At 44.2% G+C, this 26,181-nt stretch overlaps 1 protein-coding gene and 1 non-coding gene across 4 annotated transcripts in view; one reads left to right on the top strand and one right to left on the bottom strand.

Moving 5' to 3' along the window:
• The window catches only part of LOC119379294 (U-scoloptoxin(11)-Sm5a), a 194,092-nt gene that overhangs the window by 140,446 nt on the left and 27,465 nt on the right, over positions 1-26,181 (top strand). The window lies entirely within an intron of this gene.
• Positions 1,878-1,950, bottom strand: Trnat-ugu (transfer RNA threonine (anticodon UGU)). The gene has a single exon. It is a non-coding gene; the product is annotated as a tRNA-Thr (tRNA).

The raw sequence follows: 26,181 nt of genomic DNA, 5'->3' as shown, positions 1-26,181 counted from the left end.
TGGCAACTTTCTTGGGTATTTTATTTAACTCTCAGGTCCGCCGTGGTGGCTCAGTGGTTACGACGCTCGGCTGCTGACCCGAAGGAAGCGGGTTCGAACCGGCCGCAGCGGTCGCATTTCGATGGAGGCAGAATGGTAGAGGTCCGTGTACTATGCAATGTAGTGAACGTTAAAGAATACCAGATTGCCCAAATTTCCGGAGCCCTCCATTTCAGCGTCCCTCACAATCATATCGTGGTTTTGGGACGTAAAACCCCACATAGTATTAGTCTGTAACTCCCAGGTTTTAATTGTTTTTTTTTTTTCTTGTTTAACTGCACTATACAGTGGTCCAAGAGGTGCCACATTGTAATATGCATTGTTTATTTCTTGACTGGTTCTTATTGTCGTTATATTTTACTCCTAAGCAAATGAAAGATTATTATTTACCAATGAATGAAAGAGAGAAAATATATTAGAAGGCAAGGAGAGTGGCCTGCGCTTGTACGCCTGGGCCTCCTATACTGCGCTGGGGAAAATGCAACGGGGGAAAAATAGTGATGAAGTATGATGATGGTGACAGGAAGAAGTGATCCATATATATATAAAATAAGACAAAGGGGTCAAGGAAGCTAATGAAAATTTTCATTATACTATATACCAACTAGCCCAAATGCCCGCCTTATAGCGTACATATATATATATATATATATATATATATATATATATATATATATATACGTAGATTATGAAGAGTCTGTCTTCGGTTGCCGTAAAATAATTAGGAAAAAGGTATACGCTTCTAAAAAACTGTTTATTCGTCGACGTTTCGATCGGAGACCGATCTTCATCAGGATGAAATTTACCAGGCTTCGATGCGCTTTTATATCATCGTTCTCCGAGCCGAGAGAGAGGAAAAAATGGTTAAGAAAAAGTACATCCAGAAAAAAAAGAGGAGAGAGAGAGAAGCAAGAAACCTGACGAAAAAGAGTCGCGAATACGCTTGTGCACATACATTGACTGACATAAGAATAACACGTGTTTTTTGGAGAACAAAAAAAAAATTGTCAACACCCCACGTGCACATACTTTGGCCGACGAAACACACGTGTTTCCTGAAAAAAGACAAAAAAAGAAAGAAAACAAAAACTACGTTGATATCCAAAGATCGTCCAGGTGAGGTACATTCCTGTAGTCACTAGTCGAGTTCCAATGCTTTGAAGCCCCAACACAACATGGGTGCATTCCTCCAGCCCATTGTCGCTCCTCACGTCTTCGGCTCCCCCCCACCACATTTGCTCCAGAAGCCTGTGAGGGGATGAAGCTTCACAAGAAGGGATAAGCGCTTAAAGGCAGTCAACTCAAAAAGCTTAGTAAAAGTCCGGTATATATATACCCTTTTCATGATTGTAAAGCTAGCTTTCCTGCGATGCAGTTAGCCCAGTTCATAGCAGTTAGTCTAGTCATTTCTGCAAACAGCGTGTTCAAGCGCAGTTTGCTTGCGCTATGACGCGGAAACTGTATACTCAGCTCTATGGAAATAAACACACATCATAGACAAACCCCAGGGCATGCAGCTACGACCTCGTCTCCACTTGAAGCACAGCAGGTGCCGCCTTTAGTTCGGCGAACATGCAGCGCAAGGAAGCGCGCTCGCGGATTATGAAAATGGTCTAAGAGACCCTGGAGAAATGCAACTTTCAACTAACGCTTGCACTCCCACGTCAGCCAGCCTATAGAGGCCCCCGTCTTCTGCTGTTACGCGAAAGGACAGTCGCGAAACACAATGTGTTGTAATGAGAACTAACAGACAAAAAAGCCAAGGAAAGTATAGGGCATGTTATTTGTAGTAACTATGATGTAAATGTGAAGAGAGTAAAGTGGACGAAAAGGAAACTTGCCGCTGGCAGGGACCGAACCTGCGACCTTCGAATAACAAGTCCGATGATCTACCAACTGAGCTACAGCGGCGGTCATCCCCAGGTCCACTTTATGGGGTATATATGTTTTTCTTTGTGCTTAACAAAGAAAAACGATCCCTCAAAGTTCTCCGTTTTTTTCGTTTTTACGTTCTAATGTCTGATACATTACACACGCTGACAGTTCGGGCTTCACGGTGGTCTAGTGGTTGCGGGGCTCGACTGCTGGCCCGAAGGTCGCGGGATGGAATCCTGGCCGCGGCAGCCGCTCTTTCGGTGGAAGCGAAAATGCTTGAGGGGCGTGCACTTAGATTTAGGTGCACATTTAAAACCTCAGGTGGTTGAAGCTTCCGGAGCCCTCCAGTACGGGGTCTCTCATAATCATATCGTGGTTTTGGGACGTAAGACACCAGATAATAATAATAATAATAATAATAATAATAATAATAATAATAATAATAATAATAATAATAATAATAATAATAATAATAATAATAATAATAATAATAATAATAATAATAATAAGTGGTCTGTTTGAGGCCACTATGTTGCTGTGCAATCTCGCATGGGTGACCTCGAAAAAGAGATCACGTCAGCCTGCAATTATAGTATTATCGAGCGCTTCCACGATATCTAACGTACAAGCGGAGAAAAGGTGACGTCCCTTCGAGTGCGAGCGTCTTATTTACTTCCTCTTCCCCCTCGTCTCTGCTTTGCCTTTCGCGGGATTTCGTCATGTTGCATATTTCCGGTCCGTCTTTTCGACCAGAGTGGTAGCCGACAACGCCTCCGATTTAGGTGCGCTCGAGGAGGCAGGCTTCGAGGAAATACGACCTGCGACTGAATCGTCCATGGACGATGGCCACAGATCCTTCAATCCATGACATCATCCAAAGACGAAGGGCACCCTGTAACCACTGGGCGAAAGTGCGAATTCTCGCGAAGGCGCAAATGCGCACAAGTGATCTCTAGCGCGTCTGATAGAAAGACTTCGGTCCATATCAAACGCAACAATGCCTCCCAAACAATGAGATAACTTTTTTAAAGCACCCATAAAAATGTCGATTAATCGATTAATCGATTAAAACATTACATAGAAATCAATTAATCGATGAAAGGCTAAATCGACGAACGATTAACGATTAATCGATTAAAAATTTTAATCGACCATCCCTATCTCAAACCGGTTCCCTCTCCACGTGCACCCCTCCGGATGGCGATCTCGCCGGGCTGCGCCGTCTTCTCCTCGACGCTTTGGAGGGAATCTCGTTCCTCAGCGACGAGGTATCCCAACTACGCGAAGACAACGAGCGCCTCCGTAAGGATCACTCCCGCGGTGTTGAACAACAAGCCCGCGTGGTCGCCTCCCTTCGTGCAGAGGTCCGCTTCCTGCGTGAGGAGCTGACGCGCCGCACGGCCGGAGTGGCAGTGAAGGCACCTGTGATCCCCCCAGCGCATGTGATCGTTGAGCGATCAGTGACTTCCGAGCAAGCTGCCTGCTCTGAACCACCTCTCTCCAAAACTCTTTCATCTTCGAATTCGCCGCCAGCTGACGTACACCCGTCCGAGCGTGGCAGTGTGATGCCTGCGACAGCCTCTTATGCAGCGGTGACTGAGGGGGAAAGAAAGAAGAAACCCGCCTCTTTTGGAGCTATGACAACATCGAATATATCTGTAGCTCAACGGCCACAACGGCCAAAGGCCATTTTTGTTACGAAGCTGAGCCCGGACACCACTGTTGCTGACATCAAAAAACATATTGCTTCATTCGATCTGTCTCCCATCTCCTGCCGGCGACTTCAAACCAAATTTCAGTCCTATTCTTCGTTCTACATCGAAGTCGACAAGGAAACACTACAACGCCTGAATGACCCTTCGATGTGGCCCCTCGGATGCCTCTTCAAGCCATTTCGTGGGGAGCTGCGCAATGACATGCTTCATCCCTCTGAGCTAGTGCCTGGAATCGAAAGTGCCGTGTAACGTAGACATATTCTACCAAAATGCTCGTGGTCTACGTACCAAGACACGAGAGTTTTTCTCTAATGTTCTTTCGTCTTCTTTTCCTATTATTGCTATTTCTGAAACCTGGCTAGGCGCTGAAATTCCCTCATCTGACTTTTTTCCCCCGACCTACACCACCTTCCGCAGTGACCGAGATTTCAGTGAAACCAAGCAGAAAGGCGGTGGCGTGCTGATTGCCATTGACAATTCACTGAAATCCGTTAGACGGAAAGACCTAGAAACTATCGAAGAATCCATTTGGCTAGAAACCAACCTTGAGCGCAGTGAAAAATTGTTGATTGGATGTTTCTTTTTACCGCCCAGCATGTCCCCTGCCTCGTTTCATGATGTCATGTCTTCCATTGAACTTGTGGTATCTTCTCATAGTGGGCACAGAATTATTGTTCTTGGGGATTTCAATGCACCTGGAATTGACTGGAGCACGCTTACTTTTTCTCATTACAATCATTTCATAGAGAAAAAGTGCAGCCTGCTCTTGGACTTTCTGGCGTTTAATTCCCTAGTGCAACATAACTCAGTCGTCAATTCCAGTGGCAACGTTTTAGACCTGTGTGTGTCAAACGATCAACCCCTTGAAGTTTCCCGCTCCGACATCTCTCTTGTACATCCGGACAAATTCCACCCACCACTTAACGTAAGATTATCCGCATCAGCCGAAACAACGAGCTTCAGCAGTTACGTAAACAAATCTCCGAGATTTGCCTTCAAGCGAGGTGATTACACGGGCCTCTATCATCACTTGTCTACCGTTGAGTGGTCACAGGTTACTGACAAACCAAATGTTGATGAGCAGGTTGATCGGTTTACGGAGCTTGTACTGAGCAGCATGCGTAATTTTATTCCCCAATATACACCTAAACAATGTAAATATCCCCACTGGTTCTCATCTGAACTTATCAGTGCACTGAAGCATAAAGATCACGCACACAGGAAATCTAAATGTTCTCCATCCAGCGAGTGGAAGGAAGAGTTCAGCTTCCTTCGAACTCTCTCTAAACGCCTATATAAACGGGATCATAGTTCGTATATTGAATTCTTAGAAAAAAGCGCCTCTGACAGGCCGGCTGAGTTTTGGAAGTATGTACGTAAACGGTCCAGCAAAAGCGGAGAGTCCTTCAGACTACTGGACTCAAATAGGGTAGAAGTGTATGCCGTCGCTGACTGTTTTGCCACGCATTTCTCATCCGTTTATAAGGCCTCAGACTCTAGCACTGATATCAGACAACAGCCCAAGGCGGTTAGCTCATCCAGTGCTTTGTCGCTGGATGAAAATCTTATCTGCGAATGCATTAAGCGCTTAAAACCATCCTTATCATGTGGGCCAGATGGCATCCCCTCCGCCATACTAAAAGCTTTTGGTAGTATATTTGTCCCAGTACTAACTACGATATTTAATAACTGCCTGGACACTTCCACATTTCCTAGCATGTGGAAAACTGCTCGTGTTTTCCCAGTATTTAAGTCGGGCTCTAAAACAGATGCTTCTAATTATCGCCCGATTTCTCTACTATGTGCCACATCAAAGATCTTCGAGCTGGCTCTTCACGACATATTGTCTTTTAGTGTGAAAAACTCATTGATTCCTAATCAACATGGTTTTCTCGCTGGCCGCTCAACTACCACAAATCTTGCTAGTTTCATGACGCAGATCTCCACACTTATTTCTCAGAGAGGACAGGTTGACGTAATTTACTGTGACCTGAGCAAGGCTTTTGACGTAGTCAGCCACACGCTGATTATGGTTAAACTTGCGCACTTTGATGTTGACTTGTCAGTTGTGAATCTCCTGCAGAGCTATGTGCTCAATAGATATTGTTATGTAGCGGTAAATGGCCAAACGTCTTCTTTGTATAAAGTGACTAGTGGGGTCCCTCAAGGGCCGGTATTAGGCCCACTCCTATTTTTAATTTACGTTAATGATGTTTCTTTTGCCATTCGTAATTCTTCTTTCCTCTTGTATGCCGATGACATCAAGATTTTTAAGGAAATTCATTCAGTTAACGACTGTCGCTTGCTGCAGTCAGACTTGCGCTCTTTTTCCGAATGGTGCGACGGTAATAACCTTTCTCTGAATACCTCGAAGACAAAATTCATGTCTATCACTCGCAAAACATCTAGCGTGTCATTTCAATACTCTGTCAATTCTGTGCCGTTATGCAAGGTTTATGAAATCAGTGATCTTGGTGTTGTTGTTGACAGCGCGTTAAACTTTTCTTTTCACGTTAAGCGTGCTGCTATGCGGGGCCTTCGTTCTCTCGGATGTGTTTGTAGAATATCTCGAGAATTCAGGTCTCCCATGGCCCTACACAAATTGTACACGGCAATATGTCTTCCGCAACTTGAGTATGCGTCCGTAATATGGAATGGCATTGCTCAATCCAGCGGTAACACCATTGAACGAGTCCAGAAAAAATTCCTCAGCATATATAACCATCGCTTTGCTAAAAATGACTCTGGATCTCGTTCAAGTACTGCTGAATTATTATCACTGCCATCACTTCACTGCCGACGAAATCGCTCTGATCTCTTATTTCTTTACAAGCTAGTCCACGGTATCATATCCTGCTCTGTACTTCTCAATTGTGTAAATTTTCGAATTCCGCGTAAGTTAACCAGAGAGAACAGACCGTTTCATGTACCCGCCTGCTTCTTCCAACACTCTACCGTTCACAGAATACAAAGTCTCTATAATGTTAATTTTCTTGATATTGACGTTTTTCGTAGCCCACAATCATTGTTTTTATCCGAGCTTTGCACTGTTTTGACATAGTGTGGCACAATGTACAAAGTCTTCCCTTCTCAGTCTTTCCACATAGTTGTATATGCAATCTAATTTTTTATGCCCCGTCAATATTTCTCGTGTTGTCTTATTTTACTCCTCCCCTATTGTGTTCATTTCTCTTCGTCTACGTATTTTTGCTCTTTTTATTTCTGAAAACTGTCTGTATTGTATTGTTTATTTTTATTGTTTTTTTTTGCGTGCGCCAGCACAAAGACCTTACGGTTGTTCCTGGGCACGTTAAATAAATCATTGATTGATTGATTGATTATTAATACTATTATATTATTATTATTATTATTATTATTATTATTATTATTATTATTATTATTATTATTATTATTATTATTATTATTATTATTATTATTATTAAGAAGAAACCCGCCTCGTTTGGAGCATTGAAGACATCCACTATATCTGTAGCTCAGCGGCCACAACGGCCAAAGGCCATTTTTGTTACGAAGCTGAGCCCGGACACCACTGCTGCTGACATCAAAAAACATATTGCTTCATTCGATATGTCTCCCATTTCCTGCCGGCGACTTCAAACAAGATTCCAGTCATATTCTTCATTCTATATCGAAGTTGACGAGGACACGCTACAACGCCTGAATGACCCTTCGATGTGGCCCCTCGGATGCCTCTTCAACCCATTTCGTGGGGAGCTGCGCAATCACATGCTTCATCCCTCTGAGCTAGTGCCTGGAATCGAAAGTGCCGTGTAACGTAGACATATTCTACCAAAATACTCGGGGTCTGCGCACCAAGACACTCGAGTTTTTCTTTAATGTTCTTTCGTCTTCTTTTCCTATTATCGCTATTTCTGAAACCTGGCTTGGCACTGAAATTCCCTCATCGGACTTTTTTCCCCCGACCTACACCACCTTCCGCCGTCACCGAGATTTCAGTGAAACCAAACAGAAAGGCGGTGGCGTGCTGATTGCCATTGACAATTCACTGAAATCCGTTAGACGGAAAGACCTAGAAACTATCGAAGAATCGACCTGGCTAGAAATCAACCTTGGGCGCCGTGAAAAATTGTTGATTGGATGCTTCTATTTACCGCCCAGCATTTCCCCTGCCTCGTTTCACGATGTCATGTCTTCTATTGAACTTGTGATATCTTCTCATAGTGGGCACAGAATTATTGTTCTTGGGGATTTCAATGCACCTGGAATTGACTGGAGCACGCTTACCTTTTCTCATTACAATCATTTCACTGAGAAAAAGTGCAGCCTGCTCTTGGACTTTCTGGCGTTTAATTCCCTAGTGCAACATAATTCAGTCGTCAATTCCAGTGGCAACGTCTTAGACCTGTGTGTGTCAAACGATCAACCCCTTGAAGTTTCCCGCTCCAACATCTCTCTTGTACGTCCGGACAAATTCCACCCACCACTTAACGTAAGATTATCTGCATCAGCCGAAACAACGAGCTACAGCAGTTACGTAAACAAATCCCCAAGATTTGCGTTCAGGCGAGGTGATTACACGGGCCTCTATCATCACTTGTCCACCGTTGAGTGGTCACAGGTTACTGACAAACCTAATGTTGATGACCAGGTTGATCGGTTTACGGAGCTCGTACTGAGCAGCATGCTTAATTTTATTCCCCAGTATACACCTAAACAACGTAAATATCCCCACTGGTTCTCATCTGAACTTATCAGTGCACTGAAGCATAAAGATCACGCACACAGGAAATCTAAATGTTCTCCATCCAGCGAGTGGAAGGAAGAGTTCAGCTTTTTTCGAACTCTCTCTAAACGCCTATATAAACGGGATCATAGTTCCTACATTGAATTCTTAGAAAAAAGCGCCTCTGAAAGGCCGGCTGAGTTTTGGAAGTATGAACGTAAACGGTCCAGCAAAAGCGGAGAGTCCTTCAGACTACTGGACTCAAATAGGGTAGAAGTGCGTGCCGTCGCTGACTGTTTTGCCACGCATTTCTCATCCGTTTATAAGGCCTCAGACTCCAGCACTGATATCAGACAACAGCCCAAGGCAGTTAGCTCATCCAGTGCTTTGTCGCTGGATGAAAATCTTATCTGCGAATGCATTAAGCGCTTAAAACCATCCTTATCATGTGGGCCAGATGGCATCCCCTCCGCCATACTAAAAGCTTATGGTAGTATATTTGTCCCAGTACTGACTACGATATTTAATAACTGCCTGGACACTTCCACATTTCCTAGCATGTGGAAAACTGCTCGTGTTTTCCCAGTATTTAAGTCGGGCTCTAAGACAGATGTTTCTAATTATCGCCCGATTTCTCTACTATGTGCCACATCAAACATCTTCGAACTGGCTCTTCACAACATATTGTCTTTTAGTGTGAAAAACTCATTGATTCCAAATCAACATGGTTTTCTTGCTGGCCGCTCAACTACCACAAATCTTGCTAGTTTCATGACGCAGACCTCCACACCTATTTCTCAGAGAGGACAGGTTGACGTAATCTACTGTGACCTGAGCAAGGCTTTTGACCTAGTCAGCCACACACTGATTATGGTTAAACTTGCGAACTTTGACGTTGACTTGTCTATTGTGAATCTCTTACACAGCTATCTGCTCAATAGATCTTGTTATGTTGCCGTAAATGGCCAAACCTCTTCTTTGTATAAAGTGACTAGTGGGGTCCCTCAAGGGTCGGTATTAGGCCCACTCCTATTTTTAATTTACGTTAATGATGTTTCTTTTGCCATTCGTAATTCTTCTTTCCTCTTGTATGCCGATGACATCAAGATATTTAAGGAAATTCATTCAATTAACGACTGTCGCTTGCTGCAGTCAGATTTGTGTTCTTTTTCCGAATGGTGCAACGGCAATAACCTTTCTCTAAATACCTCAAAGACAAAATTCATGTCTATCACTCGCAAAACATCTAGCGTGTCATTTCAATACTTTGTCAATTCTGTGCCGTTATGCAAGGTTTATGAAATCAGTGATCTTGGTGTTGTTGTTGACAGCGCGTTAAACTTTTCTTCTCACGTTAAGCGTGCTGCTATGCGGGGCCTCCGTTCTCTCGGATGTGTTTGTAGAATATCTCGAGAATTCAGGTCTCCCATGGCCCTACACAAATTGTACACGGCAATATGTCTTCCGCAACTTGAGTATGCGTCCGTGATATGGAATGGCATTGCTCAATCCAGCGGTAACACCATTGAACGAGTCCAGAAAAAATTCCTCAGCATATATAACCATCGCTTTGCTAAAAATGACTCTGGATCTCGTTCAAGTACTGCTGAATCATTATCACTGCCATCACTTCACTGCCGACGAAATAGTTCTGATCTCTTATTTCTCTACAAGCTAGTCCACGGTATCATATCCTGCCCTGTACTTCTCAATTGTGTTAATTTTCGAATTCCGCGTAAGTTAACCAGAGAGAACAGACCGTTTCATGTACCCGCCTGCTTCTTCCAACACTCTACCGTTCACAGAATACAAAGTCTTTATAATATTAATTTTCTTGATCTTGACGTTTTTCATAGTCCACAATCATTGTTTTTATCCGAGCTTTGCACTGTTTTGACATAGTATGGCACAATGTACAAAGTCTTCCCTTCTCCGTCTTTCCGCATAGTTGTATATGTGCAATCTAATTTTTTTATTCCCCTTCAATATTTCTCATATTGTCTTATTTTACTCCTCCCCTTTTGTGTTCATTTCTCTTTGTCTACGTGTTTTTGCTCTTTTTATTTCTGAAGACTGTCTGTATTGTATTGTTTATTTTTATTGATTTTTTTTCTTTGCGTGCGCCTGCACAAAGACCTCACGGTTGTTCCTGGGCACGTTAAATAAATAAATGATTGATTGATATTGATTGATTGATTGATTGATTGATTGATTGATTGATTGATTGATTGATTGATTGATTGATTGATTGATTGATTGGTTGATTGATTGATTGATTGATTGATTGATTGTTATTATAACACGCAGAAGAGAAGTAGACTTGACCGGCACTAGATTGCCCGTCCAGTATACTGGTCTTTGGTTTGTGCAGTATATGTTTAATACGCGCTGTCCAACTGAAGAGGAGTTTCAGCAACCAACTAGCCCGTCTTACCGCTTTGACTGCTCTACGTCCAACAATCATCGAAGCTTGTATATGGGTGATCCATATATGCTTTGTGTGTAAATTTCGTCTTCTCCTCGCATATTTCACAACTCTAACCTGAATAAGCAAGTCACGAAGGCAGTGTGTAGATAGAACGTGAAAAAAAAATCGAAAGTAACACCTGACTTGTTATCTTCATTTCGTACGAAATTGCATGCACTGCGTAATGAACAATGGCATGCACCTGTAGTTCAGTGTTCGATTAAAATCCATATGGCGGGCACGGAACATAATGCAATCAAGACTCGGCAAACAATACAACATGCAATAACGGGTCTTACGTTTCGCTGCCTGCACGGTTTCCCTGTCGATAATAAAAGCGGGGCCCATGTGAACGCCGAAAAGTCCGAACTTGATTTTGCGAGTGTATGTTTTAAACCATTTTAACACCCTATAGGGCGTGGACACATCTCTCAGATAAAAATTTTGCATCAATTTCTTTCCTGCAGGCATGAAATTGCGAGCCTATGGATGGTACAAGGGTTTTTTTTTTTTTTATTTCATTCCGCCTCCATCACTAATTGGCCGCCGTGCTTAGGATCGACTGCATGACCTTGAGCTGAGAGCGAAAGAGAGATTAAAGGCAAGAAGGTCAACCAGACGAATGTCCAGTATGATATCTTATACGCTGGATGTAAATGGGAATAGGAAGTAGAAAAGAGTCTACACGGTCAACATGTGTCAGGATGCACAGAAAGAGTGCAAACTATCACTAAGGCCGGTGCACTTGAAGCAATTCAGGCACGCGTGATTATCCCGCCGCGCAAGCAACAGATGAGGCCACGGTTTAAGAATGTTCGCCTCAGAAAATGTCGGCTTAGTGCGGCCAGTGAACAGATGCCGCTGGTCATCGTAGTGGTGGTTTCTTAGGATCAGCAAGAAAAGCCTGTCGGTCTATTGGTCATGAGGAATGTAGTAAAAATAAGCGTTCTTAAGTTCCAAGCCGTGCGCGATGGAGTAACAATAAAATGAGGACCTGGGAATAAGCAATTGGGGCACGTTGCGCACCATTCCCATTTCACTTTTGCTGTTATGACAATTTGCGCTGAAAATATTTTGTGAACATCGCCCGCATCAGCATCGATAGGTGGTTGAAACTGGTTAAAAAAGATTTGCCCTGCTCTTTGTTCTGTATTCAAGAGTGAAAAGTAACGGACAGTTAGTCAATGAATCTGCAGGTATAGCGACAAAACTCGGGAGACGTTCTGAAAAATTAGTTCAGCTCGCATCACTGCCGTGGTGTGACAACATGGCGAATCGGAAGAAGTTTTCTGTTGCTCCTACTCAGTGCAGACTAAACATAGCACACGGCCTGAGCGCTTCGCGCCTCAGTGTCGCAAACGTTTTCGTTGACAAGACTCGGCGTGACGAACGAAAGACCGTGGTAAGCACCTTCGCCGGGTAAGAGTACTCGATCGATCGTAAGTGCTGCCGGCCCGCCCCGATGACGTCATGAATGAAAGCGCAAATCAGTGCAGGCGGTGTTGTTCTACCTAACTTCCTTGCCTGTCACAGCTCTGCAGTACGTTCTAGCTAATCACACTGGCCTTTTTTTTTCTTTGCTTTTTCTTGCCCATTGTGTAACTTTACTGTCCCGAATGCCAAGAATGCACGGAGCGAGGATGGGTAGATCAATGAAAACATACGTTAAAAATAACAACGCTGTCCCATCGAGCGAATGGTCATGCGAACTTCCTTTTTTTTTGTTTTTTTTCGAGAGTCTGCCCTTAGGCATAGTAATTCGCGGTATCAAAAATACACATTCAAATTTGCTTCTTGTATGAAGTGTAACAGTGAACGGTGGAAAGGTCCGTGAATCCTGTGGTCGAGGCCGGGTGGTCGGCAAAGCCTGAAGCCTGTTGCACGGAGGGGCGAAGACGGCTTAAATGCAGGCCTGTACAAGTCCACAGAAAGTGTGTCGCGTTGACATCGCGAATTGGAGCGTCACGAAATGGGCACGATGTACCATATGTACGGGCCACGGCACTGTTGCGCCCAGAGAGTGGTCACATATGGGATAAGCGCAACCCCGACGCGAAGCATCCGCAACGTAACCTCCTCTCAGCGGGTTAAACCACCAGGGAGGTCTGACCCACACAGAGGTATCGTGGGGTACGTCGGAGGCTTTCTTTTTCCTGAAGCATATCCGTCCGTGAGCGTCTTCAGGAAAATGCGGTAGGGGGTGTGGCTGGGGCGTAATTTGTGGGTGTGTTGCCAAATCAGATTTGACAAGGTCCGGCAAAGCGGCCCGAGACACCCACTGAACACGTATCCGTACAGTTGTGCAGGCAGCGCCATATGTGTGCAGAGAAGCGAAGAATAGTACTTCAATGCAGTTGACCTACTTTTGGCCTACGTATTTTTCCCTGCTCTCGTTTCATACCGCAGAATTACTACAAACATTTACGTATAACGAAGTATGTCCTCGCAGCTAAAAAAAAGACAACATTACAAGCTTTTCACATACGTAATTAGTGATAGCGGTCTGATAGACTTAGCATTCTATATCCCGAATACGGTCCGTAAACTTTTCCAAAGCGTTAGATTGACTGAGCAAGAGAGCTTGCCTGCGCCTGCTCGTATAGTCGGAGCGCGTTCAGTGGAACCATTTAATTTTCGACACGGGAATGTCGTTCTCCCCTGAATGGAATAATTAAGGTTTTTTCAAGTTGTCAATCCCAGCGTTTCTTTGCGGACGACAACGAGTATCTGTCGGCGCAGTGTTCCAGGACAATGGTACAGTTCGGAGCGCGCGCGATCCTCGGCTGTGCATTCAGGCCGAGATGAAAGCCAACCAATCTCGCGATGACTCCCGGAGGCGCTTTCTTAATTGGGCGTCAATGTCTCGACCTCGCTCTGAGATCGCATTCATCTTTTTTGCGCCGCTCTGAACACGGACATTGTTTCCATCAATGAATAAGCTGGAAGCACTGTATCACTGCAACCGAAATCGTTCCAGTAAGTGTAGAGAAACAATACAGAACTTGCTTTCTATAAGCTTTTTTTTTTTTCACGTTTTCATAAGATTAAAGCGTTCGCAATAGGATCGAGTGCGCGAGAAAGTTTCACGGCTCCTACTTTCAAAACAAGCGTGCATGCAGATAGAGAAGCAGCGCAACGATCGTACGACGATCTGCTCCAACGTTTGTGCGAAAAGCTCGTTACCATGCGACAGCACTATGATAAAAACGAGCAATTCGTAGACGCGGACAAACGATGCGGTCTTTTGGGCATGCCTAAATGTGTACTTGTTCACGCACTCGAGATGTGATTTCATAGAGTTGCATACACTAAAGTACGGTGGGTAAAAATATGGCCTTTGCAGCCGCGAACTTTATTAACGCCGGACAAGTTGTTATACAACGACATGTTTGTGAAAGGAGGACGCGAAACTCGTATGTGTGAAGAAATCACTGCGCGAAGTAAGAAAACCGTGCTATGAGCTCTCGCAATGGCTGCACTTGGCTTGTTAGCTCGACGACACGTGGTCGATCCTGTCCATCACCGGCGAGTGTCTTGAGCGCTCTTCTTGGAAGCAGTGCCGCCTGGAGCGGATAATCAGCCGTTGCGCAGTGACGGACCGCCGAGAGGCCACCGCCGTCACTCGATTTGGGCGCCAATCACAACAGCAGCATTAGCGGACAGGTTGCGCCCTAACGAACCTCGCCTGATCACGCCCCCAGCAGACGACCGACAGGCGCCGGGTTATTTTTCGAGCGACCGCGGCCACTCGACATGTATTGGCACGATCGGCTAATCCTGTCGCCGTCGCTTTGACTCCGCGGGACGGGCATTTTAGCCGCGCGTCCCCTGTTGTTGCTGCGTTGGTATTGACGAGTTGCGCTGCAGGATTGCAGAGCTTGGGTTAATTGGGCAAAAGATGATTGGAGCGAGTCGCTGACGTTCCAGTAGAAAAGCGAGTTCTTTGTTAACTGGATCCCCCAGCTTCCCATGAAGCGAGCCGACTTTCCTTAGCCAACCTCACAGGTCCCGAGATTGTTATTCTTTAAGAGGATGCAACTGAGCCAAGTGAAAACGGAGGCTACGCAGCGATCCAGCAGCGTTCTAATCACTTCCTTCCTATTTCGGCTTTCGCAATTAGTGCTGGGACTTAGACGGCGAGGATTACACATCGCACCTAGACTAGGAGATTCGAGGATTAGAGCATGTACGCTCATACGGGCTGGTTCCTATAGACGCCTTCAGGCGCTCCATGCTTTACGTTTCTAACACTCATAGACTTTAGTAGAAAAGCCTTCTAACTGGCGCTCAGATATTGGCGATAAAATGCGTTCTTGTCTGCAGAAATAGACACTGTAGGGAGGCTAATAGGAATCCGTTGATCAATTATCGCAGGGGTCTCAAACTCATTTCAGCTAGCGGGCCGCAGTCACGAAATTTAGTCCCGCAAGGGGCAGGGACAGGGATGAAGTTTGAAATGGGAAGGGTAGGGGGGGGGGGGGGGGGGGCTGAAGAACATGTCACCTAACGCCGCCTTTTGAAATAACGCATTTCCCATATCTCCTATATCGATCATTTCTGAAGGTTATTTGGCGTCAGGATTCGAGAAACCGACCTATGGATACTGATCTCCAGGATGACTCAAACCTGGACTCCCATTCTGAAATATAAATATTTTGTTTCACGGTCATGTTTCAACGCATGGTGATCGCATGGGGTGCCCCAAGGAAAAAAAAAGAATGCTTGAGACCAGTCCCGTTTCTGTAGCTTACCCGAACAAAGCGTTATTACTTGTAAATAACGTGTGTACCATTCAGCAAGGTCGTAAACATTTTAGTCCTTGTGAAGCCGCGGGCCGCGAGCGAAACGTCCGCGGGCTGCGTATTTGAGACCCCTTATTATCAAGGCGCAAACGAAGTGTCTTAATTGTTATTTTTATTTTTTTTAAGACAGTTTAAAAAGAAAAACATAGGAGTAAGTAGTGCTCCAAGAGACCGATCACACTCACACTGTCTTTTCTTGCTCGAAATTTTAAAGTCACAGTTTTGCCTGAAACACACAAAAAAAATCGATAGTAATAGCAATGTATTAAACAACTGCGCGAAGTTTGACTCCTATACACACAGCAATCAACACCAGCTCACTGATTAAATTAAGAGGCATATGTGTTAGTCGCGCAAAGGCAGATAGGAACAGGTATCACTCATGACCACGAGCACTCGTTGTTACAGCGCAGGCGTGACGAACAGTGCAGGCAGAGGTGAGCAAAGGTTCCGCGTTGCTCTTGTTTCAACCTGTTCAATAAACTTTGAAATGACGTGTCTTCCAACACTAGGCGTGCACACGAAGCCAACCAGCAGTCATCTCGGCTCGCCAGCTCTCGGCACCCGTCGCAGATATTACCTGCAAGGTTGCGCACGGGGTATACTGATACGCTCTGACGCATGGAGAGCTAGCCGCCCACGGCCGGGCTAGCTAAAGAGAACGGGATGGGAGCTTATCACGTTTTGTTATCTCATTTATTCCACCCTGAGCTTGAAAAAACTAACAGCGGACGGAAAACACCGACGACAAAAAGTCACATGTATGCACACGCGTGTGTGCATATGTGTGACTTTTTGTCGTCCGTGTTTTCCGTGCGCTCTTAGTTTTTTCAAGATGGAATAACAACGTGCCCAAACTGCCGCATTGCTGCACCCTGAGGGCCGAAGCATTGCTGAAGGGCGTGGTCTTTTTACAAGAGAATTGGAAAAAGAAACATTCCAATAAAAAATAGATTAAAAGTCAGTTGAAGAAGCGGATTCAGTGAATGTGAGTATAAATCATAGCCTAGATATAAAATTGGGGGCCCTTAAGCTTCGCCTTTAAGAGTTGAACGCGACAGCGAAATCCGGCCCCTAGTGCGCACTTCAACCACTAAGTGCATACTTGTTAATGTGTATTGTTACACAGGCACACAGACACACACACGCGCGCGCGCGAATGGTACATACAGGTTTTTGATCTAAAGCAAGAGTCGCATGGCCTCCAAGATAGACGCCGCGCGCTCGCCATCTCGGAGGCCATGAAGAGTCTCACAATAAAGCAGCTATGCGCGTACGCAAAAAAGTGCAGTATATGAGGTATTAACTAAAACAAAAAAATTTCAAAAACATAAAGCAAATATTCTTAAAACATAATAATATCTGGGATTTAACGTCCCAAAAAACAACCATATGATTATGAGTGACGCCGTAGTGGAGGGCTCCGGAAATTTCGACCACCTGGGATTCTTTAGCGTGCATCTAAATCTAAGTACACGAGCCTCAAACATCTTCGCCTCCATCGAAAATGCAGCCGCCGCGGCCGGTATTCGATCCCGCGACCTTCGGGTCAGCAGCCGAGCACCATAACCACTGGGCCACCGTGGCGGGGCTATTCTTAAAACTGGAACGGGGAAACAATTACATCAAGTCAAAACATTTACGCAGGTTTACGGAGGCCGTAAGTCCATTTAATGAAATTCTTACGAGAGACAGGTCGCAACATTTTTTTCAAAAGTAAAAGTCATTATAAAACATCGAAAACATTGTACACTTGTCATCTCATTACGACCTCATGACAAAGCATTTTTAGAAACTTCCTTTTTTTTTATTCACATTATGTAAGGAGATGCTGGCGCACAAATAAGGCGCCGGAGTCACTCCTTAGCTCTCGGAGTACATATGGTCCATAGACATAAAGTATTTAATTGGCTCAGTGTTCTACTCGTGCTGTCGCGAATACATTTGGCGCTTGTACAGCGAGATAGCTCACGTGGAGCTATTTCGAAACGAGGCTCATTACCGAAAAGACAGCACGTTCACTCTGTGGTCTCATCGCAGTTTAGTTAGCGTCGGCTCGAAAGAGATTCATTTTTAGCAACATTCTACGCGCGCACGCGTGTTTTGAGCCGCTGCGACAGGCGTGCCATTCGCTTCGTGACGGCTGCCATTCAGTCTTCTTCCGGTGCCATCGAGTGCCATTCGCCTTTTTTATCGATTTATTCGTGAGCTTTCCGTCGAAAATATGCCCTATACCCGAACAATATTCCCAGAGCCCGTTCGTCGTTTGTGACCCTGCGCACGTGTGTGCCTAAATGGGAGAGACAATTAAAGGCAGCATTGTTCCACGACAGTGTGACATTTCCCTCTGCCCGTGTTAAGGCACCAAAAGTCGCCCTTTCACAGAGTTTCGAATCACGATCTGCAAGTTGCAGCCTTGTAGCTTTGTTCTTCAGACGAAGTACTTTCCTGGGCGTTGACTACGGTTACCTCGCAATTATGCATGCAATTACTCGCCACCGGTGTTTGTGCATGCACGCCTGAGCAACGGGCGCTCTGTCTAAACGCGCGTGTTCCCCGTAACTGGCGGAGCATTCGAAAAACTCAGTGGAAATAGCTACAGGCGTAACGGACCGCGTTGTTCCGCGTGTTGGGAGCTGGCGCTCTTGCGAGGATTCAGCAGGAACTGTATACGGTCGATGCACTCGGCGTCATTGATGTTTATCTTGATTCTGCTTTGGGCACGGCCCGTTTCCTAGCACCGGCGCGTTGCAGTGACCTGCGGAAGCACCTAGGGAGAACAAATGTGCCTTCGCGTGGCTTAGAAATAATTGTTGGGATACTTTATTTGGTTTTGAACGCATGTTAAACAATAAACCTGCGTTGCTCCACAAGTGGTTACTTTTCAAATTGGGCCAGACGCAGGTAAAGCTTCTGGCGACGGCGTTGCGAGAGGTAAAAGAACAACCGAGTTTGGTGCTCTGAGCGCTAGTCTTTACGATATACAACTGCTTTTTGTGCCAGAATTGTGACCACTAACGCTGAACAACCTCTGATTTTTAAATGATTACCAAACCATCCATGCTGCCGTTGATATCGCAAATAACTTACGTGGTACGCTATAATATTAAACGCTACATAAACGGCTTAGCTTAGACATACTGTAGTTCTAGATATATATTATAACTCTAATATAGCTTGCATAGCGTAATATGCTACAACTGGTATACAGTAAAACCTCGGTGATACAAATCTAGCGGGGTTACCAATAATATTCGTATCATCCGAAATTCGTATCACCAGAAAACATGGAAAATTAGTATGCGGCAAAATAATGTTGGCATGCGTTTTGATTGAGTGTTTCTTAGGGCCGCACTGACGTCATGAACAGCTCTAAATGATTGCCAGTAAAGTTTTTATACGTCAACGATCATACTTGTAATCGTAAATATACGGTGCGTGTGCGCGTGTGTGAACCAGACGTGTTGTGACCCGTCACTGCTAGTAACCCCTTCTTGATCCTACTACGCTTTACTGCATGACGCCAGAGTACTGAGGCGAAAGTGACTTTAGGAAGCGCTTTGCACGCGATAGATGAAGGCCAGAAATTTTTACAATCGCTGTCTTTTGTTGCTGTTACTTTCTTATCCCGGTGGTGCTTTTTGGGAGATTTACGGCCGTTCCCGCACAATCGGGAGGTTTGCTTAAAATTTCGGGAGTCTCCTGTGCAAATCGGAGAGTTGGCATGTGTGCCCGTACGTTACGAGGCCTAGCTCCTTCTCCAAGACCGTCCGCTTTATCTCTTGGGGTCTTCGTCCACCTTTCGTGGGACTTCATTATGAAACCGCAGCCCAAGTTTCAGTCTTGTTAGAACGTCTGATTACGAGGACATGGTTTGCAACGACGTGTCAGGCACGTGTTAACACAGCACAAAGACGAACCTGCCTCTAGCACAGCAGCACGCGTCAACGCGCTGGGGAAAAAAAAAAAGAAACGCGACGTCAACTCCATCTGTAACCTAAACGCGAAGACGCAAAAAGGCCTCCAAGATTCGCGCGCACAATCTCGGAGGCAACGGCGCACCGTTGACGGTCGCGCAGCACGCATGCCGGCACCCGCCGCCACTGCCGCGTCTTCCGTGACAGCGCGGGCAGCACCTGTTCGTAGCTGTGCCCTAGCGCACGTTCGTATCAAATGTCACGGCGTGAAAATCGGTTCGCAACAACCGTGCTCCAATGCATTGCAGGCTAACGGGCCTTGGCCGGGACCACAGAAAAATTCGTATCATCCCGAAATTCCTACGAGCCGTGATCGTATCACCGAGGTTTTACTGTATGTAGTGCAGCACTGTAGCTATGTCATAGCAGCGAGAAGTCGTCAAGCGAGTCGTCAGTGGAGCCAACATTTCGGCTAGGGGATTTGAATGCGTCAGTGCAGCTATACGGCTTTGCATATCAGCATTTTTACTACGCCTAGGTCACTCTCCCTCATCCCAATACGAGTGGAGGAGCAGGAGAAAATGGTGTGTAAGGAAAGGAAACAGAATTATTTCGCATTTATCCGGATGCTAAATACGTTCTATATGCCGATGATGTCGGCATGTGTGTTTCGGCTGAAGACAGTGCAACACTTGAGCAAAAATTAACCAGATTCTTGTGAAAGTAAAGTTCTGGTCATGTTTTGATAATTTAAACATAAATACAAGTAAAACAAAGGCGGTACTATTTCGACGAAAAATAAAGCTATAAACGAAAATCTGCATTTTATGTACGGTGATAGTCAAATCGAGCTAGTAAATTATATAAAAAATCTTGGAGTTACATTTTCAAGCAGTATGCTTTGGAACAAACATATTGACAGTGTGATGGGACAATTATCTCGCGTTGTGGGTATGACATACAGCTGAAAAACAGTGTCACCATATAAAGTAAAGCTTCTACTTTATAAATCACTTTTCTATTTACACCTCACTTTTCTTTTTGGTATGGGGCTCCATAATTAACACGAACCTGCAAAAACTATACCTAATGCAAAACAAGTACAAGAGAATCCTTTTTAACTTACCGTATGATTCTCACGCAGGCGAATTGTTTCAGCAGGCTGGAGGATTACTCATCCATGACCTCTACGCTTTCAAATTAGCATTAGCAATCAGGCTCGAAGCGAAAGAAAATCGTCATTTTTTGCAGACCTCTCCCAACTACAGCCGAATATTACATTGCTTAATACACAAAAAAAAACAAATGTGGAAAAGAAAAATCCCCAGAACAAACTACTCCAAAGATAAATTATTGTACACAGTCCTTACACTACTTAACAAATATGTGAAAGCTGGCATAGATTTCGTGCACTGCACACATACTCAATTGCGCGAAATACATATGTTAAGTTTTTAATCACTTTCGGCAGTGTCATTGTTGTTATTTCTATCCCTTTTTCTTTCTTTCTTTTTTTGAGACTAAGCTCTCCTCTGTTTGCTGATGTTAGCATGCTAGTCAAGTTGCAGAAGGCTGTCTTGAAGGTCCACTTGGTGCATGATACTGCGAGGAAACAGCGCGAAAAGCGGGACTAAGTCAAAGGAACAAACAAACAAAAACAAAATTCGGCAGATCCCACGTACCAAGGGAATCCATGTTATGCGAAGCATGCGCGGGAAAGTGACTGTGGCGTAATTTTTCACATTGAGCAAAACGTGACGGAATGACGCTAGAGAAATGTGCTAATGGTATAGACACACACATATGTTGAAGAGTCGCACATGTATTATATAACCAGTTGTTTACAGGCATGCGCAACGATGCCAACAGCAACATCGGTGTTACAAACACCAGAAACGGAAAGCTGATATGTAGTGCTTATATTCTTCAATATTGGATGTATCAATATTGGATTCTTCAATATTGGATAATCTGTATCACCTGTGGCACATATCTGCATAACATAAATTCTGGTATTCGGGTATGTGCCGCGCGTGACTGAGACAAAGGGTTTCATGACGTACGCGACAGGTATTTTGCGTTATTCATGTCATGACCAGTGAATCGTGTTGTTCGTACATTGATCCTCTGCTATGCCAATTTTGGTATATTACAACCTATGGAGACGACCAGGAGAGCGCCCAGACGTAGGCGGCTAGATAGATAGATAGATAGATAGATAGATAGATAGATAGATAGATAGATAGATAGATAGATAGATAGATAGATAGATAGATAGATAGATAGATAGATAGATAGATAGATAGATAGATAGATAGATAGATAGATAGATAGATAGATAGATAGATAGATAGATAGATAGATAGATAGATAGATAGATAGATAGATAGATAGATAGATAGATAGATAGATAGATAGATAGATAGATAGATAGATAGATAGATAGATAGATAGATAGATAGATAGATAGATAGATAGATAGATAGATAGATAGATAGATAGATAGATAGATAGATAGATAGATAGATAGATAGATAGATAGATAGAAACGGCCGAGGTGCCTGAGGTTCGCTAAGAAATGCTTCGCATTTAAAAGCGCTTGTGTTGTTTGTTCCTTTGACTTAGACCCGTTTTTCGCGCTGTGTCCTCGCACTATTCAAGTTGCTACTGCTGACTGTTGCCGCTGCTGTTTTGCTCAAAGGTAGCTGCGGGCCCTTGTCAAGCTGCCTCAAGCGCTTACCTACAGCGGTCCTTCACCAATATAATGATGAAAAATAATTAATAATAATAATAATAATAATAATAATAATAATAATAATAATAATAATAATAATAATAATAATAATAATAATAATAATAATAATAATAAAGTATGAGGCCTCAGACACCACCTACCATTCCCTACGCGCCAGCTTACACCCCCCCTCCCCCACTGTTGTTAGGCTTGCACCCTAGATATCTTGCACATTTTTATTTCTGATTATTCACATAAGCGCACATTGCTTGCACAAGAAATCAAAATGACTATTTCAGTAATTAACAATGTCTTACTAAATAGCTTTTATAATAATTACTCTGTGGCAATTATTACAATACACAGACTGACCCCGATGACTTTGAAACTATCATCTACTTGAAGCGAATTCAGAAATGATGGCAGTTTCGAGATACCCGTTCCCAAAGTTTGCGACCGCGGGAAATGCATTGGTGTATCAGTAATTTTCGAGCTCCACTGCACAAGAGGACATCTTGTCTTTAAAAAAAAAAAGTAAGTGGAATGAGAGTACTTGACAACCATAATATCAAAACTGGCACTAGTTTTAATCCAAGTGGGTGTCTCTCGTGAAATTACTGGTTTCAATTCGCACATTGCAGAATGTAGAGTAATTAATTAACAAGTTAATCAGTAAAGTACTGGTAGATGTTCAATTGCCCGTTTTCATTCCCAGTGTAAGTAATGTTCGCCTATTCGAGTAATTCAGCTTAGGAAGTAGATTTAATTGTGCTGCGTACCACAGGGCAAGTAGACGCAAAGTTACACCAACCCATATTCTTTACACGATGTATCATGAAATTGTAAACATAAACACGATCTCCGGCATTATCATTAAAAATTTCTCTCTATCTGCAGAGAGAGAGAGAGGTAGAGGAAAGACAGGGAGGTTAACCAGGAATATGCTTCGGTTGGCTACCCTGTACTGGGAAGGGGAAAGGGGGTACGAAAGAGTGAAAGAGAAGAAGAGACTCGTTAACGACACTGCAAAGACACTGTCTAAAAGCAATGTGTGAGACCAGTCATAATTTTTCGTTCAGTCCGGTTTGCCGAAGAAACCGCAGCAATGCCTTTATAGCCACTCGCGCTAAAGACCGGGTAGGCCCTACGATTTTGTCCTCTGTTAGATGCCAGTTGTGTAGCTGGCCCAATGCGAGTGAGAGGGCTGCTCTTTGGGTGTCGAAATGGGTGCATTCGCAGAGAAGTTGCGCGATGGTTTCGCTGCACTGGGCTATCAACCATTCCAATGGTGAATGAATGTGCATTTGAGAATGCCACTCCAAGCCAAATACGGACGAGCAGGGTAGAATCACGTTGTGCTAGGTTGGATGGCACCTGTAATTGAAGATCTGGGTCTAAGGTATGTAGGCGTGGACTTGTAAAAGTCGGTGAATTCCACCTGTCTAGCGTTAAATGATGTTCTAGCACACGAAGGCGTCAGATCTTGATTACGGGATGACGACACTGCTGACGTCATCGTGGGCGGATCGGGCAGCTGCACCCGCTTGATCACTGCCCTGAATGCCGCAGTGACTTGGTATCCACTGGAATATTATGTTGTGTCCTTTCCCTGTGGCTTCATAATGGACGTGCCTGATTTCGGCAACGAGCTGCTCATGTGATCCGTGGCGTAAAGCGGAAAACAAATTTTGTAGGGCTGCTTTGCAATCACAAAGGATAGACCACGAATTAGGTGGTTCTTCTCAAGATAAAGGGACTATCCAAGGGCACCTCTCTCTCTGTAAAGATAACAACGAACATATCAAGATGCTTCACCGTTACTCATCTAGAACTAATCACAACAAGCATATTAACATTGCTGATCTGGCATTGTAACTAATCTGCTTTCCTTGTTTTCTGAATTCTTAGAGAGCTGGAATAATTTGTCCACAGAAATTATAAATACCGAAAGTATTGAGAAGTTTAGTTCTAAGATATTTAGTCGTATCATTTTACTTAACAATATTGTATTATGCATTCTTACAGCGTATTATTGGTAGTATTAAATAATCCTGTATTTGTATGTTGTACGGGTTAGTTCATATTTACTGCTCTTAATTTTTTATTTCGCTGACACTACTAGCCCTGCTTTTTTTTACTGTTATAAATATGCTACAACACTCATGTCGTTACCCAGTATCTGTAGCAGGCTGAAAAAGACCTTACAATGCTGACGAATAAAAATTTGATTGACACTCATCCCTGCTGACATGATCGGGGACTGAAGCTATTCAACACCGTAACAAATGATACCGCATAACGAAATTGTTGCATGCCACGTGTATGGGAATCATGGATAAACATTGCAACGATTACGAAAACTCAGGCGCGCTGCCTAACAGCATGGGCGTCAGCAACCGTGAGCCGTATACAGATGCAATAGACGCTCGAGTGCGCCAGTCGTGGAACATTTTCGAACACTGAACGGCCCACGCCTTTAGTGTTTGGTATTTCAAGGTTCGTTTGACTTTCCGCATAACTGGGCTGCGCTGCCAAGTTTTTGAACTTTCAAATGCGGTTAGTACTCTCTGAGACTACATCAGCCGTTTATTAGCACATGCACGAGGTTTGCTGAACCCGCAGGCCGCTCAGTCTTCGTTTCTGCGCACTATCCCGACCACAGAAGGCCTTGCACCCTTTAGAGCGCCCGAGCCAATAAAGTTAACTGCACTCTATTCGGATACGTCGAACCACGGTATACAGGGTAATCTAGAGAGTAGAGAACCCGAATGCAAATGTATGCACGAGAAGCAATTTCGGGACTAAACCGCCACCGGTTTTCAACCGCTGTGCTGATCTAATTTGTGTGCCTAAGCGGCTTATCGAGGGTGATTCACTCGCGAAGTCGTACTCGTAGGAGTAATTTACCGCTGGTGTCTGCCTTTTCAGGTGTGCCAACCAGACAATCGAATCCGCCACCGCTTGTGCACAATAAGCGTTCCTTGTGCACGTACTTACCGTGATTCCCCTAGAAAGTAGTGTTAAAGAAAAGCGTAGCGCTTCTTGGAAATTGAAGGTAGAATATTCGCGCGTAAATTATGTTTAAAATTTGGCTCCCGTACTAGGGCCAGGATGTAAGTCCCATACAGCAGTTTTTTTCCGCTGTTTGAACCGGTCGTTAGAGGCCATAACTCGATTTCGTTGATCTTGCTTGAAATCGATACGTACCCCGGTGGTATCAGCGTAAGCAGTTCTGTAGGGATGACCTATACAGCCGCGGCCAGGTATACCGAGCTCTTTGATAAGAGTGAATTGATCGATGGGCTACTCGGTAACAAACAGCATAGCAATTGACAACAAATGTCATTACTGGAACCACTAACGATTTTGAGATGCTGTCTTTCGTAGCTGATTGAGGCGCAGATATCCTGCTTCAGCTAAAGGAATAACAGCACGCTTTTTTGTGCATGATTGGATAGTGACCCGCACGAACACTGCATGAGCGTGTTCAACACGAGTCCACACTATAATGTGGATGTGTTCATAAATAAACGATAATGCGGGCGTCCGTCTACTTTATGAAATGACATACGGCTCTTGCGATATCAACCAACTAGCATCGTGTACGGCTACACGATATCTTGTTTGATACATTATAACGCTTGGGGTACATGCAGTGAACATTTACGAATGACCTTGCGCGCTAAGAAAAGAAAAAGAAAAGCAGCGACATGGGTCATTGAACATTCCGGGTCGTGTCACCGCTTCTTCGCTCCTGATTCTTATGTCGAAACTCCCCCTGCAGGCGTGGAAAGGCTGCTTTAGAATCACGGAGCGCTGTCCCACTTACATGATAACTTCTGTTTAATATAGCCAACAAAGATACGAGGGCAGCAATTTCTGATCTTGTGGATATGGCAATATGTAACATTTAGAATTTGTTACCAG

The sequence above is a fragment of the Rhipicephalus sanguineus genome, chromosome 1 (genome assembly GCF_013339695.2).
Source record: "Rhipicephalus sanguineus isolate Rsan-2018 chromosome 1, BIME_Rsan_1.4, whole genome shotgun sequence".
In the NCBI taxonomy this organism is placed as follows: Eukaryota; Metazoa; Arthropoda; class Arachnida; order Ixodida; family Ixodidae; genus Rhipicephalus; species Rhipicephalus sanguineus.
This window is presented reverse-complemented; position numbering and strand designations above follow the sequence as displayed.